Source organism: Dermacentor variabilis, chromosome 6, assembly GCF_050947875.1.
Source record: "Dermacentor variabilis isolate Ectoservices chromosome 6, ASM5094787v1, whole genome shotgun sequence".
In the NCBI taxonomy this organism is placed as follows: domain Eukaryota; kingdom Metazoa; phylum Arthropoda; class Arachnida; order Ixodida; family Ixodidae; genus Dermacentor; species Dermacentor variabilis.
In genome coordinates this window covers 15,136,176-15,156,067 of record NC_134573.1, presented here as the reverse complement: position 1 = coordinate 15,156,067, position 19,892 = coordinate 15,136,176, and the positions used below count along the sequence as shown (strand labels likewise).

General features: G+C 47.2%; 1 protein-coding gene and 1 pseudogene across 3 annotated transcripts in view; both read left to right on the top strand.

The window, feature by feature from the left end:
- Mitf (transcription factor Mitf) overlaps positions 1–19,892 on the top strand; it is a 352,829-nt gene that overhangs the window by 26,969 nt on the left and 305,968 nt on the right. The gene's annotated exons all lie outside the window — the stretch shown is intronic.
- LOC142584648 (uncharacterized) lies at positions 190–4,412 on the top strand (annotated as a pseudogene).

Here is a 19,892-nt window from a genome sequence, read left to right as displayed (position 1 = left end):
TGGAGGGAGTTACATGTGCCTGCACAGCAGTGCAGTACACACATCCCTATTCAGAAAAAAATAAAATGTGTCTGTCATCTGCATTAGTTACTTTCATCGTTATCAGCCTATTTTATGTCCACTGCAGGACGAAGGCCTCTCCCTGCGATCTCCAATGACCCGTCCTGCGCCAACCGATTCCAACTAGCGCCCTCGAATTTCCTAATTTCATCGGTCCACCTAGTCTTCTGCCATCTTTGACTGCATTTCCCTTCTGTAACCTGCGCATTACATGACCTGCCCAGCTCCATTTTTTTCTCCACAGTTCGTGCGGTTCCTTGAAACCCTTCAAAACCCTTGAATTTGAAAAGATTGTTTTGAAGGCCTTGAAAGTCCTGGAATTTTTGTAGATCCTTGAATTTCCTAAATTTTTATTTGTAATAAACTTCCAGTGATTGTATTTGATAAAATTTCAACCAACCTGAATTCCTGCTGCAATTTTGTTAAAAATAAGGTGCAAGTTTCATACAAAGTCAAGTAAGCACATGCCTAGCAGACGCTCGTAAACGTCTGGCCAACAATGACGCTGGCTTGTCCATCGTTTCTTCTCACCCATTTTCTGTGTTACTTTCCAGTTGAGTAGAGAAATGGCCGCCACTGTGTGCGCGGTTGCGCGGTCGAATCGTTACATTTTGGGCATGTTTAGCACTTGCGTGTGCAGTTGTATCGTCACGTTTTGTGCACGTGTAATGCTTATGTGTACACGTGTGGTTCCATCGTGACAGTTGGTGCACGCATAGCGCTCATATGTTTATGTGCGGTTGTATAGCGAGATTCAGTGCACATGTAGTGCTTGGGTGTGCGTGTATGGTGGTATCATGAAATTTTGTGCATCTGCAGCGTAGTGCATGCCAGTAAATGTGCGTGCCAACAATGCCCAGAAAATGCAAATTTCACAGGTCGTGGCTCAACAACGACAACTACTGAGAGTGGCTTGCGCCCTACATGTCAAATCCATACAAGGCAAAATGCAAAGTTTGCTGTAAGTGTTTCGACATCACTTCCATGGGGGAGTTGGCACTAAAAAGCCACCTAAAAGTGCTAAGCATAAGGAGCACATGCAAGTCGTCGGGAGTAGCGGCATGATAAGGAGCTTCTTGACGATAGCTGAATGTCAAGCGAATGAACCACAGCCAGCGCCATCACCGTCGTCAAACTTGATGGATGTGTGCAAGAAGCATGAACTTGTGATGGACGCAGAAATTCTGTGGGCATTGAAGGTTATAACATCGCACTATTCATATCGTTCGTCATCACAGGTGAATGAATTGTTTAAGAGGATGTTTCCAGACAGTGAGGTGGCACAATCTTTCACATGCGGAGAGCAGAAGTGCTTGTATATTGCATGCCATGGTTTGAGGTCATTCTCTCTCTGCAGTGGGAGATGGAGAACAGCGACTACTACATTGTCTTGTTCGACGAGTCTCTGAATGAGAATTGCCAACAAAAGCAAATGGACGTTCATCTAAGGTACTGGGATGCATCAGAGTTGGTCATCGTATGCTATTTCACATCAGTGTTTATGGGCCATGTCAGGGCTGAAGACCTGCAAGAAAAACTGCTTGGTGCCTTAGGACCACTTCCGTTACATAAAATAGTGCAACTATCAATGGACGGACCCAATGTGAATCTCAAGGCATTCGGAGGCCTGCAGGAGCACCTACAGAACTATCAGGTGAGGTGCTTAGACTTGGGCAGCTGTAGCTTGCACACTGTGCATAATGCCTACAAGGCAGGTCTTACAGCAAGCAAATGGAGCTTGGACATTTTGCACTCAAGTGTGAGTAGGCTGTTTCTTGATGCACCTGCCTGGAGAGAAGACTTCATAGCTGTCACTGGACAAACTCTGTTTCCCTTCAGCTTCTGTGCACATCAGTGGATTGAGAACGTCCCTGTGATAGAGCAGGTTCTGCTCTTCTGGCCTGACATCAAAGAGTATGTGGAAGCAGCAAGAAGCAAGGAAGTGAACCTTCCAAAGTGTGCTTCTATTCAGAATGTTTATGACTGTTTCTGTGGCCCACTAGTGGTAGCAAAGCTCAAGTTTGCACTTGCTATTGCAATGACCCTCCAGCCATTTTTGACACTTTCAGACAGATAAGCCAGTTCTTTTTGGCAAAGTACCTTGAGAACATTGTTGTAAAACTGCTAACAAAGTTTCTTAAGTCTTCTGTTCTCTGTTCATCAGTGGGAATCACTGGCCTCCCGAAGATTGACTTTGAAGATTTAAGCAACCATGTGCCACTCGAGAAGATAGATGTTGGTCACACAGCCGAGCAGCTTCTTAAAAGCCACAAAGTAAGTGTGAAAGCTGCATTTGCATTTCGCATGCAGTGCAAGCAGTTTCTTCTAAGTGTCACAAAAAAGATCCTGGAGAAAAGCCCCCTTCGATATCCCATTGTGAGAGGCCTCTCTTCACTAGACCCCAGGCAGATGTCATCGAAGCCGGATGAGTGTCTGGAAGGCTTGAAGAAAGGTGTGAATGCACTCATTTCAGCAGAGAGAATCCATGAGCATTCAAGGGATACTGTGCTTGCACAGTTCACAGTTCAAACTTGAGTTTCAGCTATTTGAAAGGAGCTCTTGTACACTTGACAAGTTTTTCTATGAACTTTTAAAGGTTGGCTCAGCATATGCTGAACTTTGGAGGCTTGTAAAACTGCTGCTTGCACTTAGTCATGGCCAAGCAAGTGTAGAGAGCGGATTCAGTGTGAATCGCCAGGTTTCAGTAGAGAACATGAAAGAAGTGTCTCGCATTTCGCAGCGCATTATCAGTGATCCTGTACATGTAGCAGGTGGCATTTTCAATGTGCCCATCACAAAGGAATTGAGGGCATCTGTGGCTTCTGTGAGGAACCAATACCGTGCCTTTTTGGAAACACAGAAAAAGCAGGAGTGTGAAGATGCGAAACAGAGGAAGAAACGCTGCATTGATGAAGAGATTGAAACTCTCAGAACAAAGAGAAAGAAACTAGAAACCACTGTTACAGAATTGACAGCTTCAGCAGATTCATACGCAGAAAAAGCGGAGGCAACCAGTGACGTGACTTGCATCATGAAGTCAAACAGCCTAAGCAAGACTGCCAAGAACAAGCAGCAGGAGATCTTGGACATTGACATAAAAATTCAGAAGCAAAATGAAGCCACCTAAGGACTGAGTGAGTGTTTGCTTGGTTGATCTTCTTTAGCGAATAAATGTTTGCGGCTTCTGACACACTGAAAGTGGTCATCCATGTAACTCTAACAAACAGTGATGAGAAGTGGTCGAAAAAGGAAATATCTGTCATATTTGAATTTCTAACAGGGAATGTGGTCCTTGAAAATCCACACGCAGGGCCTTGAAAGTCCTTGAAAACACGTGAATTTTTGTCATATACACCACCATGAACCCTCTTTCTCTTAATGTCAATTAGAATATTGACTATACCCGTTTGCTCTCTGATCCAAACCACTCTCTTTCTGTCTCTTAACGTTATGCCTAGCGTTGTTCGTTCCATCGCTCTTTGCGCGGTCCTTAACTCGGTCTCAAGCTTCTTTGTCGATCTCCACGTCTCTGCCCCATATTTCATCACCAGGACCGTGGTTGGTTCGAATCCCGGTGGCGCGCAATTTTCCACCGGATTAAAAAAAAAAATCCACGTGTTGATAAAATTGCATAAACAGGCCTGGAGTGCGGCATGATCCCGGTGACCAGAACCGGTAACGCACTCCCTCACCAGAGCAGGATTGGCCACCCTGGTGCAGTACTTGGCCGCAACCTCCTATGTAAATACAACAATCAGACCCTGGCCCTCAGTCCCCAGCAGCTGCAAAGCAACTGACCACGGCGGCGGTCAGACCTGCGACGCAGCAGAGGGTGCCAAGAATCCCTGGTTCCGGACAGGCCGCCTGTGGAATCTGAACCTGGCAATGTTTAATGCTAGAACATTATCTAGTGAGGCGAGTCTAGCAGTGCTATTGGAGGAATTAGAGGGCAGTAAATGGGATATAATAGGGTTCAGTGAAGTTAGGACTAAAAAGCGGGCACATCCTGTGCTACCGGGGCTTAGCGGAGAGACGAGAACTAGGAGTCGGGTTCCTGATTAATAAGGCTATGGCTGGTAACATACGGGAATTCTATAACATTAACGAGAGGGTGGCAGGTCTTGTTGTGAAACTTAATAAGAGGTAAAAATTGAAGGTTGTGCAGGTCTACGCTCCTACATCTAGTCATGATGACCAGGGAGTCGAAAGCTTCTATGAAGACGTGAAATCTGCAGTGGGTAAAGTCAAAACAATATACAGTATGCTGATGAGTGATTTCAATGCCAGAGTACGCAAGAAGCAGGCTGGAGACAAGTCAGGGGGGGAATATGGCATAGGCTCTAGGAATAGCAGGGGAGAGCCATTAGTGGAGTTTGCAGAACAGAATAATATGCAGATAATGAATACCTTCTTCCGCAAACGGGATAGCCGAAAGTGGAGGTGGAGGAGCCCGAATGGCGAGACTAGAAATGAAATAGATTTTATACTCTGCACTAACCCTGGCGTCATACAAGATGTGGATGTGCTCGGCAAAGTGCGCTGCAGTGGCCACAGGATGGTAAGAACTCGAATTAGCCTAGACTTGAGGAGGGAACGGAAGAAACTGATAAGGAGCCGATCAATGAGTTAGCGGTAAGAAGGAAAATAGAGGAATTCCGGATCAAGCTACAGAATAGGTATTCAGCTTTAACTCAGGAAGACGACCTTAGTGTTGAAGATATGAACGAGCATCTTATGGGCATCATTAAGGAGTGTGCAATAGAAGTTGGTAGTAACTCGGTTAGACAGGATGCCAGTAAGCTATCACAGGAGACGAAAGATGTGATCAAGAAACGCCAATGTATGAATGCCTCTAACCCTACAGCTAGAATAGAACTGGCAGAACTTTCGAAGTTAATCAACAAGCATAAGACAGCTGACATAAGGAAGTATAATATGGATAGAATTGAAAATGCTCTCAGGAACGGAGGAAGCCTAAAAGCAGTGAAGAAGAAACTAGGAATTGGCGAGAATCAGATGTATGCGTTAAGAGACAAAGCCGACAATATCATTACTAATATGGATGAGATAGTTCAAGTGGCTGAGGAGTTCTATAAAGATTTGTGCAGTACCAGTGGCACCCACGATGATAATGGAAGAGAGAATGGTCTAGAGGAATTTGAAATCCTACAAGTAACGCCGGAAGAAGTAGAGAAAGCCTTGGGAGCTATGCAGAGGGGGAAGGCAGCTGGGAAGGCTCAGGTAACAGCAGACTTGTTGAAGGATGGTGGGCAGATTGTTCTAGAAAATTGGCCACCCTCTATACGCAATGCCTCATGACTTTGAACGTACCGGAATCTTGGAAGAACGCTAACATAATCCTAAACCATAAGAAAGGGGATGCCAATGACTTGAAAAATTATAGACCGATCAGCTTACTGTCCGTTGCCTGCAAAGTATGTACTAAGGTAATCGCAAATAGAATCAGGAACACCTTAAGACTTCTGTCAACCAAAGGACCAGGCAGGATTCCGTAAAGGCTACTCAACAAGAGACCATATTCACACTATCAATCAGGTGATAGAGAAATGTACGGAATATAACCAACCCTTATATATAGCTTTCATTGATTACGAGAAAGCGTTTGATTCAGTCGAAACCTCAGCAGTCATGGAGGCATTACGGAATCATCAAGGTGTAGACGTGCCGTATGTAAAAATACTGGAAGATATCTATAGCGGCTCCACAGCCACCATAGTCCTCCATTAAGAACGCGACAAAATCCCAATAAAGAAAGGCGTCAGGCAGGGAGATACGATCTCTACAATGCTATTCACAGTGTGTTTACAGGAGGTATTCAGAGACCTGGATTGGGAAGAATTGGGGATAAAAGTTAATGGAGAATACCTTAGTAACTTGCGATTCACTGATCATATTGCCTTGCTTAGTAACTCAGGGGACCAATTGCAATGTATGCTCACTGACCTGGAGAGGCAAAGCAGAAGGGCGGGTCTAAAAATGAATCTGCAGAAAACTAAAGTAATGTTTAACATTCTAGGAAGAGTACAGGAGTTTACGATAAGTAGCGAGGCACTGGAAGTGGTAAGGGAATAAGTCTACTTACGACAGGTAGTGACCGCCGATCCGGATCATGACACTGAAATAATCAGAAAAATAAGAATGGGCTGGGGCGTGTTTGGCAGGCATTCTGAGATCATGAACAGCAGGTTGCCATTATTTCTCAAGAGAAAAGTGTATAACAGCCGTGTCTTACCAGTACTCACGTACGGAGCAGAAACCTGGAGGCTTAGGAAAAGGGTTCTACTTAAATTGAGGACGACGCAATGAGCTATGGAAAGAAGAATGATAGGTGTGTAAGGAGGTTTATTGGACGAGTCCAACAAACGGGCGGTAGCTCGGAACAGTGAGCAGGGAGAACAAGATGGTGGTGTTCGAGCAGCGGTCTCGTGCCCTCCGCTTTTAATGATCGGTATGTCATTCTCTTCCTTTCTTCATTACAGGTGTAATGTTAAGGGATAAGAAAAGAGCAAATTGAGTGAGGGAACAAACACGAGTTAATGACATCTTAGTTGAAATCAAGAAAAAGAATTGAGCATGGGCAGGACATGTAATGAGGAGGGAAGATAACCGATGGTCATTAAGGGTTACGGACTGGATCCCAAGGGAAGGGAAGCATAGAAGTGGGCGGCAGTAGGTTAGGTGGGCGGATGAGATTAAGAAGTTTGCAGGGACAACTTGGCCACAATTAGTACATGACCGGGGTAGTTGGAGAAGTAGGGGAGAGCAGGGTGTCTACCAACTGGAAAAACTGGGAATTCTCAGGGATTTTGAGTAGTCTTGAAAAACTCGGGGAAAACTCAGGGAATTTGTGCTTCTATCAGGGAGAATTATTTGTCATTTTATTGAAAGGGCCGAAAGTCGCGTTGATGCTGGCTCGAGAAACAGACAGGAATCGTAATGAATCGTATTTGACGCACTGTCAACGGTTGGAGGAGTTGCCAGTGTACAGTCAACATCCGACTTTCCAGAGTCCCGATAACTTGGACGTCTTCGCGGCACCACCACGTACTCCATAGAGTCAATGTATGGGGACGTCTGAAATTTCGAACGCAAGAACTCTTCGCCGTCCGATTTTCCGGACGTTTTGCCGTGACCGCATGTCAGAAACGGCATTAGTCAAAGCCACCACTTCTGCTATTTTGATTACCTCGCCGCCTCGAACCGGCGCTCTCGCACGCAGATCCGCTGGCAGCCGTAGCCACCACTGCGGCAACGCTAGGCCTAGCTGCTTCGACGTTTGCTATGAAGCTTCTTGCCGTTGGGTGTCGTGTTTTTTATTGAAATAATTCGCTGCTGTCAGCAATGGCACGGACTCCGCCTTTGTGGTCCTCGCGATTGGCTTAGAAGCTTGGTACGTGCGGTGCGTTGCGTAATGTCGGTTTCCGAAAGTCAGCTTCGTCTCATTACAGAAATGTTACTTGGTGTAGCGTTCACAAAAGTATTGCAGTGAAGCATAACAAGAGTGGGAAGGGGCTACTGCCACGGGACACAGTATGTATTCCTTAATTATACATGCGTGCGCCCGGTATTTCCTGTCACAGTACGAGCACCGATATGTGCAATACGTGTACCGACAGCACTTCAGAGCGTTTTCGAATGTGCCTGTGGGTGTATGAGCCCTTAAGGGCAGTAAATGACACGCATTTATTTTTCCTTACTGGCCGATTTTTCGAACGTTTTTGCGGCCTCTAGGGAGTTCGAAAAATCAGACGTGGACTGTGCACCTGACCAAGAAGATGCTTCAAATGGTCTGTGGGGCGAACGAGTGGCGGAAGGAGGATGAGAACAGAAGGAACCTTGACATTGAGGAATGAACAGGAAAGGAAGCGTGCTGCTGTCATTTTGAAGGAACTTGAGCTCAAAAAAAAAGAAATGAAGTGTTGGCTGATGTCGAGATGCAGGTGTCCCTCATCCAAACCAAAATAAACTCTTTAAAACAGTGAAACAAAACACTGAGGCGCCGTGCGCGGGCTGAGAGTATGTCAGGACAGTTGAGGTTGACTTACGAGCTGTTTTGAGAGGGAATCTCAATTGTGACAAAGTTTGGGCCTCATACCTCTGAGCATGCTAGTTGATAGAAATAGCTCATAATCGAAAATACTTGCTTCTGTATGCCTCTCCTTTTTATTCTGTTTGAGAATGTCCGACTTGATTTGCAATTTTTTTCGAAGACATTTTATTTGCTGTGCATTTTAGTAACCCCTCCCTTCTATTCTCTTTTCGAACAACATAAACGCTGCTGCTTAGTATTGAAATTGGACTAAGTCGTTTTTTTTAATTTTTTTTCATATTCTTACTAGAGAGTGACAGTTCTAGCCCGTTCTTGACGTAAAACATAGTTCTGCGTCACTCAGGGAATTTTGCAAGGTCACTCAGGGAAAACCTGGAAAACTCAGGGAGTTTGGAAATGTCAACTTGGTAGACACCCTGGAAAGACCTTTGCCCTGCAGTGGGCGTAACCAGGCTGCTGCTGCTGATGATGATGGTGAAAATGCACTGATGGAACACCTTCCTTTTCAATGACAATGGGAAGCTTCCAGTCAGGAGCTGACAATGTCTGCCGTATGCGATCCAACCCATTTTTATTCTTTTGTGAATTTCCTTCTAATGAGCAGGGTTCCCTGTTATTAGTTGACCTAGGTAAATGTACTCGTTTACAGACTCTAAAGGCTGACTGTTCATCCTGAACTCTTGCTCCTTTGCCCGGCTATTCATCGTTATCTTTGTCTTCTGCATATTAATCTTCAACCCCACTCCTACACTCTTTCTGTTAAGGTCCTCAATCATTTGTTGTAACTCGTCTGCAGTGTTGCTGAATATAACGTCATCGGCAAACTGAAGGTTGCTGAGATATTCGCCATCGATCTTTACTCCTAAGCCTTCCAAGCTTGAATATGTCTTCTAAGCACGCAGTGAATAGAACTGGAGAGATTGTGTCGCCCTGTCTGACCCCTTTCTATATAGGTATCTTCCTGCTTTTCTTGTGTAGAATTAAGGTAGCTCTGGAACCTCTGTAGATATCTTCCAATGTATTCACGTAAGCATTCTGTACTTCTTGATTATGCAAGGCCTCTATCACTGCTGGTATCTCTACTGAATAAAAATGCCTTTTCGTAATCTATGAAAGCCATATTGGCGGCGAGGAGTTATGGAGTCGCCATCTATCGGAAGCGCCTCGCTGGCGTAGTATGAGGGATCATGCAGCGCGCTCCTCATAGGTTTTGCTGTCAGCGATCACTGAAAACACCACGCGCGAGCTCTCCCAGATATTGGTGTAAGTACTTTCGAAACGAGAGAAGTTTTTACTGTCTAAATAATAATCTTGGGCAAACTGAAAGCACAGAATCGTTTACAGACGCTATCTCTTTACCGAATACGTACAGTGAACGCCACTGTGCACGGTCGCCGCGATGGAATTTCCCGCACCGGCTTCTTGCATGAAAGGTAGGTAAATGCTGAGAGCAAACTGTGTGAAATATTGTAACGGACAGTTAAGGGAATTCAGATAAAACTATTTATTGTGGGCGAATTTGTGCCCTGGCGGTAAATAAAAAGCACTGCCGCGTTCTAAACGGAAGATCAGGAAGGCCTTCTTCTTCTCTCTCGAGCGTCACTTCACCTCGTCTTCTTCTTGTAGACGCCGACAACGGCCACCTGCGATGCGAGTGCGTGCGGCGAAAACATGTGCCATTATTTTGTCGTCTTTTCCTCCAATACGCCGTTGTCGTCTTGAGGGGGCGCACGAACCTGAGTGAATTGTTTAAATGTTTCTGCCTTGTATCATTATCCCCCCTCCAAAATGCATCGTCCCGATGCATGAAGCGAGAAAATTGTTCACAAGCAGTTGTCCATACTAAAGTGGTATATGGCACAGAAAAGATGTTTGGTCGAATATTCGCTGCCTATCATAATATGGCTTCAGTCTGACCACATGTACAGTTTCTGTGCGATGCCGGCACCGTGATGAGCTCACTTGTCCTTCTGGCGTAACTTCGTAGTTCAGGGGACTGATGCGGGGAAGTACTCGGTAAGGGCCGAAATAATGGCGCAAAAGCTTTTCGGACAGGCCGCGCATCCGCACGGGGGTCCACACCCATACTCTGTCGCCTGGTGCATACTCGACTTCCCTTTGGCGCAGCTTGTAACGGTCCGCGTCGATGCGCTGCCTTTGTTGAATGCGATGTCGCGCCAGCTGACGTGCTTCTTCGGCCCTCTGTGCAAAGTCACTGATGTCAGGGTTCTGTTCTGTACTGTCGCTGACAGGCAGCATTGCATCCAAGGGTGTGGTAACTGTTCGACCAAAAACAAGTTGGAATGGCGTTACTTGAGTGGTCTCTTGCAATGCGGTATTGTAGGCGAATGTCACATAGGGTAGGATCTTGTCCCATGTACGGTGCTCTAAGTCTACATAAATTGACAACATATCGGTCAGCGTCCTGTTCAATCGCTCGGTTAACCCATATGTTTGAGGGTGATAGGCAGTTGTTTTCCTGTGGCTGGTACGAGTCAATTTCATGATGGATTGCGTCAAATCGGCTGTGAACGAAGTTCCTCGGTCCGTGATAATAATTGCAGGGGCACCGTGTCTTAATACTATCTTGGTGACAAAGAATTCAGCCACTTCAACGGCCGTTGCACTTATTAGACAGGATGCCTCGGCATATCGGGTTAGGTAATCGGTCGCTACAACAATCCATCGTTTCCCTGATGACGATGTCGGGAAGGGACCAAGCAAGTCCATTCCTACTTGTTCGAACGGGGCTCCTGGGAGTTCTGTTGGTTGAAGGAGGCCTGTGGGTTTTAATGGAGGCGTTTTGCGTCTTTGGCGATCCCGACATGTTTGTACATAATGCTGTACTGAATTCAATAGCTTTGGCCAGTAGTACTTAGCATGAATTCGGGCGAATGTTCTGCTCACTCCGAGGTGTCCTGCTGATGAGTCATCGTGACAGGCTTCTAAGATTTCCGGTCGCAAAGCTGAAGGAACGACAAGTAGAAATTTTTCTGTGCTGTGCTCAAAATTTCTTTTGTACAGGACGCCATTTCTCATCACATACGATGACAATCCCCGGCAGAAAACTCGCGGAACATGTACGGGGTGTCCCTCGAGGTGCCTGATGAGTAGAAGCAACTCGGCGTCAGACTGCTGATGTTTGGCCATCTCAGATGTGGTCACGGCTCCAAGAAACAAAATTCGTGTCCATCTTTCACAGGAGCAGATTCGACCGGAGCACGTGATAAACAATCAGCGTCACTGTGCTTGCGACTTGACTTGTACACAACCGTTATATCGTATTCCTGCAGCCTCAGACTCCATCTAGCAAGTCGTCCAGAAGGATCTTTCAGGTCTGCAAGCCAGCACAATGAGTGATGGTCACTGATTGCTCGGAATGGTCTACCGTATAACTATGGTCGGAATTTTCCTATGGCCCATATTACTGCGAGGCATTCTTTTTCTGTAGCTGAATAGTTGGTTTCAGCCCTCGAAAGAGTGTGGCTAGCGTATGCAATCACTCTTTCCTCTCCGTTTTGCCATTGAACGAGGACGGCACCGAGTCCTAAATTGCTGGCGTCTGTGTGGATGTCTGTACCGCTTCCTCATCAAAGTGCGCAAGGACCGGGTGGTTTTGAAGTCGTCGCAGCTCATTGAATGCATCTTCTTGTTCACTGTGCCATACGAAAGGCATATCTTCTTTCGCTAATCGCGTTAACGGCTCAGCAATCTTCGAAAAATCTTTGACGAAACGCCTGTAATAGGCACAAAGTCCTAGGAATCGCCTAACAGCCTTTTTGTCGGTTGGTCTAGGAAACTTTTCTACTGCTGCAGTCTTCTCAGGGTCAGGACGGATGCCTTCGGAGCTAATCACATGGCCGAGGAAAAGGAGCTCATGGAAGCCGAGGTGACATTTTTGTGGCTTTATCGTCACCTCTGCTGAACTAATAGCTTTGAGCACAGTCCTTAGTCGTTCCACATGCTGAGCAAAGGTGGTAGAAAAAATCACGACATTGTCAAGATAAACCAGACAGGACTGCCACTTTAACCCGGAGAGCACAGTGTCCATCATCCGCTGAAAGGTGGCAGGTGCAGAACAGAGGCTGAACGGAAGTACCTTGAATTCGTATAGTCCGTCTGGTGTCACAAATGCTGTCTTGTCACGATCCCGTTCGTCCACTTCTATTTGCCAGTATCCGCTTTTGAGGTCGAGAGAGGAAAAGAATTGCGCATCCCGTAGTCTATCGAGGGTGTCATCGATCCTTGGAAGTGGATAGACATCCCGCTTTGTGACGACGTTTAGCTTCCTATAATCAACGCAGAAGCGCAAGGTCTGATCCTTTTTCTTTACCAGCACCACAGGCGAAGCCCACGGTCTGGTCGATGGTTGAATTACGTCGTCTCTAAGCATTTCTTCGACTTGTTTGCTGATCTCTCTCTCCTTCGGTGACACTAGGTAGGGATGCTGGCAAATAGGTCTCACAGCTTCGTCGACAATGATACAGTGTTTGGCGATGGATGTTCTCTGGACTTTCGATGTCGTTGAAAAACACGAGGCGAATTCTCGTACAAGGTTCTCTATTTGCTGCTTCTGGCTCGGTGATAGTGCTGCTTCGATGTTGATGGATGCGAGTAGGGAGTCTACGTTGTCAAACTACAGTAGTGCAGCATCGGAAGAGCTCAAATCCGTAATCTGTTCATAATCGTTAAGGCGGGCAATGACGGTTCCCTTTGCAACATGCAGGACTTTATTTCCAAAATTAGTCAGGAAGACATTTGAACATCCGTCACGCAGCCGAACAAGACCCCTTGCCATACAGATCCCTTTTTCGAGTAAGAGTCCAGTGTTACTGTCTGCTATTCCTTCATAGTCGCTGAATACGCTGCTTCTTACGGCGACAGCTATGCTGGATCTTGGGGGTATCGTGACGTCGTCGTCTATAATCTGAAGCGCGTCGAATTGTTCTTCACACTCGAACGTCGCGATGGCGTACTTCGTTGAGAACGATACACAGGATTCCTGCAAGTTGATAACTGCACCGTTCGCCTGCAAAAAGTCCATTCCAATAATTAAATCCCTTGAGCACTCTGATAGGACAATGAAACTGGCGACGTATGTAAAGCCGCGTATTCCGATTCTTGAAGTGCACCTGCCCACTGGGTTGATAAGGTGTCCACCGGCGGTTCGAATTTGCGGTCCTCTCCAAGGAGTCAGCACTTTTTTCAGTCTTCTGGCAAGTACTTGGCTCATAACGGAATAGTCTGCACCTGTGTGTACTAAAGCAGTAATTTCGCAGCCGTCTATAAACACACATAAATCGGAAGCTACGTCACTCTTTTCGCAACTGCTCTCGCGTCCGTCGTTATATTTCAGAATCAGCGCTGGAGGCTCCGTTCTTGCGTCAACAGCGGCCTCACCTCCACAGGTCGCCGGTATTAGTTTTCCCGACGTGGGCTTTGGGGGCGTCGCCTTGGGGAGCTGGAGGATGGACGCGGGCTTGGTGATCGATACCTCAGCGTCACTGTTGACTGAGGTTGGTGTTGCTGTGAAGTCTGCGGGCTTTGGCGCGTTGACAAATACTCCTTGATCTCGAAAGGGCGTTCACCGTTTCTTGGGCAAGGAGCCTTTACGGAAAACCCCCGAAGTCCTGCTCTGCGGTATTCGCACATACTGTAGATATGACCAGCTTCGCCGCAGTGGTAGCACAGCGGGATTCTAACAGGAGTGCGCCATATGTCAGCCTTCCGGAATCTCGTCTCCGGCGGAGATGGCAAGAACCGAGGTTCGGGTACATGCGCAGTTGCCACGATGAAAGTAGGTCCTGGAGATCCTCTGAGTACTGGTGACGGCGCTTGCAGCTGTGCTGGCGGGTGCTGTTCGCGGACTGCTTGTCTCACTTCTTCGCGAACCACTTCTGCTAACGAAGAGACCGCTGTGGGGCTGTTGTTCAGCTGTTGCCTCTGGAGCTCTTCTCGAACCACAGATCTTATGAGTTCTCGTAAGACCTCGACGCTGTTCCCGAACATTGCCGACATTGCATCCATAGAGGTGACGTACATATCGCGGTTGTAGAGTCTTGCACGCTGTTGAAGAGTCCTTTCCGTAGTTGTCGCCTCGGAACGGAATTCGGCGACGGTGCGTGGAGGGCTGCGAACCAAACCAGCAAAAAGCTCCTGCTTCACACCGCGCATCAGGTGCCGAAGCTTCTTGTCCTCCCTCATGCTCGGGTCGGCCCGGCGGAATAAGCGGGACATATCTTCTAGATACATTGCCAAGCTTTCGTTGTTTCAATGGCTTCTTGCTTGCAAAGCGGCTTCAGCTCTTTCCCGGCGGTCTGTGCTCGGATACGTGGCCAACAGCTCCCGTCGGAAGTCATCCCACGACCGGAGGACAGCTTCGTGGTTTTCAAACCACGTTCGCGCACAGTCTTGCAACGCGAAGTAAACGTTGCGGAGCTTCCGGTTTTCGTCTCATCCATTGTAGTCGGCGACGCGCTCGAAGCCTTCCAACCAGTCCTCGGCACCTTCGAAGGTGTCGCCGTGAAAAGGCCCGGGCGTTTGCGGCTGATCAACAACGATGCGGGTTGTGGCTGTCTGGGATGTCATTTCAATGTTGTCTGCTGCTGCTATTATAGTCTGCTCCGGCAAAAGAGGAAACTCGGGCGGCTCACCACGTAAGCGACGGCTCGTGCGCTGGTGGACAGGTGTAAGCTCGTTGGATCTGAGATGGCATGGTTCTGGGCTGCTTTCTCCAACTCGAGTTGGGCTGGAAATCATTACCCAGCACCTCCACCAGGATTGTAACAGACAGTTAAGGGAATTCAGATAAAACTATTTATTGTGGGCGAACTTGTGCCCTGGCGGTAAATAAAAAGCACTGCCTCATTCTAAATGGAAGATCAGGAAGGCCTTCTTCTCTCTCAAGCGTCACTTCACCTTGTCGTCTTCTTGTAGACGCTGACAACGGCCACCTGCGATGCGAGTGCGTGCGGCGAAAACACGTGCCATTATTTCGTCGTCTTTTCCTCCAATACGCCGTTGTCGTCTTGAGGGGGCGCATGAACCTGCGCGCGTTGTTTAAATGTTTCTGCCTTGTATCAATATGCCCTTATAGTGTTTGTATAACTAAATGGAGCATAATAGAAGAAAGCCTCAATGCAGCGATCGCACAGATTCGCAGCGACCGACTGCGCGTCTGCATGCTCGTCCGCGCACTGTTTCGCTTTCGCCGCGTGCACGTTTTCGCACTGTGCCATGAACTTTAGGCCTCAGAATATGAGCATTTGACAGTATACAAGCAACCATTGTTGCGTGGGGGCTATCAGAGCTGTTAAAAAATAATTTAATTGTAGAGACTTCGACGCCTACGGGGACTGTGATGTCCCGTCGCGACGATTCAATCTTTTCTTTTTATAAATTCTCTGACCTTTCAATATTATTTCTCGAGTTGCGTCGCACTGTATGTTTATCGGTGTTCTCAGTGTGCGATTTCCCCGCTGCTTCTGTTTTGTAATCCAGTGCATTAATTCATGACACAAACATGACCATATGCCATGCTTTCTTTAAATGTGCTTCTTACCGCTCCCTTTCCACTCCAATGAACTTGCCAGTATCTATTGCATCGACAAGTTCATAGACCAAACCGTCATGACATTAGTTGGGCAGCGGACTCGGGCGAGTGTCTCAGTGCGCATTTTCCGAACATCGCAGACCCGGCGCCGTAGCAGAAATCTTCCTTGCGTCTGTGCTTGCTGCATACCCGAATTGTAGCCGATGACTGCTTGCCAGTTTTATGTTTTGCAAGCCAAGCTTCTTGCAGCTTATTGTCCTGTGGCTACGTGTGAATAAGGCTGACACTGGGCTCCGTTGCATACGTCCGGCACTGCGGCACCGAGCAGTAACCTACCATGTTGCGCGCCTTCAAAGGCAGCCACTAGTTATTGCAGTGCTTTCAAACGTTGTAAAGGAGACACACGAAGGAGGAAAATCTCGCCACTAAATGAGGAGCACAGCGTACGAGGGAATTTAAACTCTCGTTTTCAGCTCGCTTCGGCGCTCCCGAAGCAGCCGACGCGGCCGCTATGCCCACGTGATCCCTACTAGCACGTCGCGCCGACTGTGGCCCCAGCTTTTCCAGTGGTGGAGCTCGAGGCCAATAGAGAGGCTTATTGTACTCTGTGGATTTCACGATAACCTGATTGATGACATGGATATGATCCATTGTAGAGTATCCCTTCCTGAAGCCAGCCTTGTTCCCTTGGTTGACTAAAGTCCAGTATTGCCCTTATTCTATTCGAGATTATTTTGGCAAATATTTTATATAATAAAAGGAGTAAGCTAATGGGCCTGTAATTTTTCAATTCTTTAACGTCTCCCTTTATGTGGATTAGTATAATGTTTGCATTCTTCCAGTTTTCTGAGACCCTTGCAGCCGATAGACACTTCGTATAAAGAGCCACCAGTTTTCCAAGCAGTATGTCTCCTCCATCTTTGAGTAAATCGACTGTTATTCCATCTTCTCCAGCCGCTCTTCCTTGTTGCATATCTTGCAAGGCTATTCTGACCTCATCACTAAATATAGGAGGAGTTCTTGTAACCTGTTCATTACTGTTTCTAATTGAGGTATCCTGGCTCCTCAGTATAGAATTCGTCCACTTCTTTTACTACATCTTCGAGATTGCTGATATTACCCTGCTTATGATTCAGTGCATACACCTTCGTTTGTCCTATGCCAAATTTCCTTCTCACTGATTTCAGGCTGCATCCATTTTTTATGGCTTCTTCAGTCTCTCTCACGTTATTGTTTTGAATATCAGTTATTTTTGCCGTGTTGATCAGTTTCGACAGTTCTGCAAATTATATCTTATCTCTTGAGTTGGACACTTTCATTCTTTGTTGTTTCTTTATTTAATAAATCCTTTGTTACTTGGTAGAGCTTGCCTACTGGTTGCCTTGGTGCCTTGCCTCCCACTTACGTTGCTGCCTCTCACCCCGCAGGGGCATCTGCGTCAGCAGGCGTTTGGTGTGTTGCGACACCACGTACCCGAGCACACGAGGGTTGGACCCTCCCGCGTCTAACCATGCACGGCTTAGCTGCGTCCGGGGAAAAGGGAATCCTGGGGGTTGAGCCAATGGCGGGTGTTTGGACCTTTACGGCCCCTCGGTGGAAGCGGCAACACACCTCTTTGGCCTCGGCTTCACGTAGACGGCACCCCTGGACTGACCCACCCGGAGGAAATCGGTCGTTGCCTTTTCCTGTCTCTCTCTCCCTCCAGCCTTCGTCTTTCTCTCACTTTTCATCTTTCCTGTCTTCTCCTAGCTTCCACTTACTTCCAATTTTTCCAGGCAGCAAGGGTTAACTTTATGTGAATAGCCAACCTAGGTTATCTGATATTTGGTTATAGTGATTACGTACAGCTGGCATTTGCAGGACCTGTTTTTACAGTTCCTGTAGTGTCCCCTTGTAAGGCTCCATGGTGGGTGGCTGGCGTTATTGCCGAAAATTACACATTCCTCTATGGATGATTCCTTCCCTCCACTGCCTGATCACCCTCAGAAAAGAGGGCGCACCGAAGATGTGTTTCAGTTCTTTGGACGTCAAAGACCCAACTTCCCACGATTTCACGTCATTCACTCGGAAAAATCGGATACACAAGTACGCACGATCTTCCCATTTCTAGTTTCAAAGTCTTTAACTGAGGCTCTTGGTCCAGGTTACAAGGCATCAAGGATGGCAAGTGGAGATCTCCTCTTGGAGCTCCATGATCTGAAACAATTCAAAAAGTTAGCCAGTCTGTAGTGTTATTTGGGGATGCTCAAGTGACAGTGACTCCGCACCGCATTATGAACACTACCCGCGGTGTTGTCTCAGACAATGATTTGCTTCAGCTGACAGAGGCAGAGCTCCTGGAGGGTTTCAATGAGCAGAATGTCGTTAATATGAAAAGAATAAAGATGAGGCGAGATGGTAAAGAAATTGCGACCAAACACCTAATACTCGCCTTCAAGTGTCCTGCCTGAGTCAATCGAGGCCGGGTACATCAAGCTCCGTGTTAGGTCGTACGTGCTAAATCCGCTCCGATGTTTCAAATGCCAGCGTTTTGGCCACGGTTCGCAGAGCTGCCGAGGCTGCCAAACTTGTGCAAAGTGCAGTGCCCATGAACACACCTTTGAAGCTTTTGAGAACGCTCTCCAATGTGTAAACTGTGATGGTGACCACGCTGTGTACTCATGGTTGTGCCCATCCTGGAAAAAGAAAAAGAAATTGTAACAATCAAAGTAAAAGAGAATATATCATTCAAGGAGGCATGCAGGCGGGCTTCATACCTGCCCAAGAAAACCTTTGCCAATGTGACGCGTCAGGGGGCAGTGACACAAAGGCTTGCGGCGGCTGTCCGACCCACAAGCAGTGAGTCGGCAGTTACACCATCTGCCCCCGCGGTGGCTGCAGCTAGCGCTGCTCCGCCAACCCAGCAGAAGGGACCATCGACCCTGAAGGTGGGCGCAGCCGAGACTGCCTCAGCCTCCCCGGCCCCTTCCAGCGCTGGCAACAGCCGGCGTAGCTCAATCCCACAGGCAGCCCTATCGACCTCCGGGCTGGTGGGCGCAGGGCTCTTGCCTTCCGAGGCGGGACTCTCTGGGAAAACTTCTCAGCTCGTGTTCGGCACCTCGCAAGAGGCAATGGACACTACAGCTATCCTCACGGTGCACCAAGTGCCTAAGGAGTGGCAAGGCTCCCTCGAACGCTCAAGCAAGGTCAAAACTCCCGTTAAAGGGCCTCGAAAGAGCTCTGTAATCTAATCCCTGTAATCTCTATATTTACTACTTCTGTACTTGTACACACGGCACCCATTTTACTTCCAATATGGATACACAAATTATTCAGTGGAACGTTGGAGGTCTTCTTAGAAACCTTGATGACGTGCGAGAACTCATCCATAACCACAATCCAAAGATGCTGTGTTTACAGGAAACACACCTAAAATCAAAACACAAGAACTTTCTCCGGCAGTATGTTACGTTTCGCAAAGATTGCGATGAAGCTGTCGCATCATCGGGCGGTGTTGCCATTGTTATTCATAAAAGCATTGCGTGTCAACTTTTACAGCTACAAACGCCTCTTGAAGCAGTGGCGGTTCGAGCTGTTCTCCTAAACAAACTCATCACCATTTGCTCGCTTTACTTACCCCCACATTACAAATTAAATAAACATGAATTTCACTCCTTTGTAGATGAATTGCCAGAACCTCATGTTGTTCTTGGCGATTTCAATGCGCACAGCTGCCTGTGGGGTGGCTCTCATATAGATGTGCGAAGTCGTCTTGTTGAACAGTTCCTTTTTTCTTCTGGTGCGTGCCTTCTGAATAAGAAGGAACCCACATATTACTGTCTCACATACAAAACCTTTTCTTCCATTGACCTTACCATAGTTTCCCCATCTATACTTCCTGAACTTGAATGGGAAGTCACCTACAATCCTTACGGCAGTGACCACTTCCCCACACTGCTAAGAACATCTAAAGAAAATAATATCCACCACAGGCTCCTAGGTGGAAGATCGATACAGCCAATTGGAAGAAATTCCGAACTCTCACTACTATCTCATGGGCTCACATGTCTTCTTTAGGGATTGATGCTGCTGTGGAGTATTTTACAGCATTCATTATAGATGCCGCATCGAAATCCATATCTGATGTAAATGGCGTGTCCCGTGGTGGAACGACGAATGTAGGACTGCTCGTAAGAAACAGAACAAAATGTGGCGGTTGTTACGCGCTTC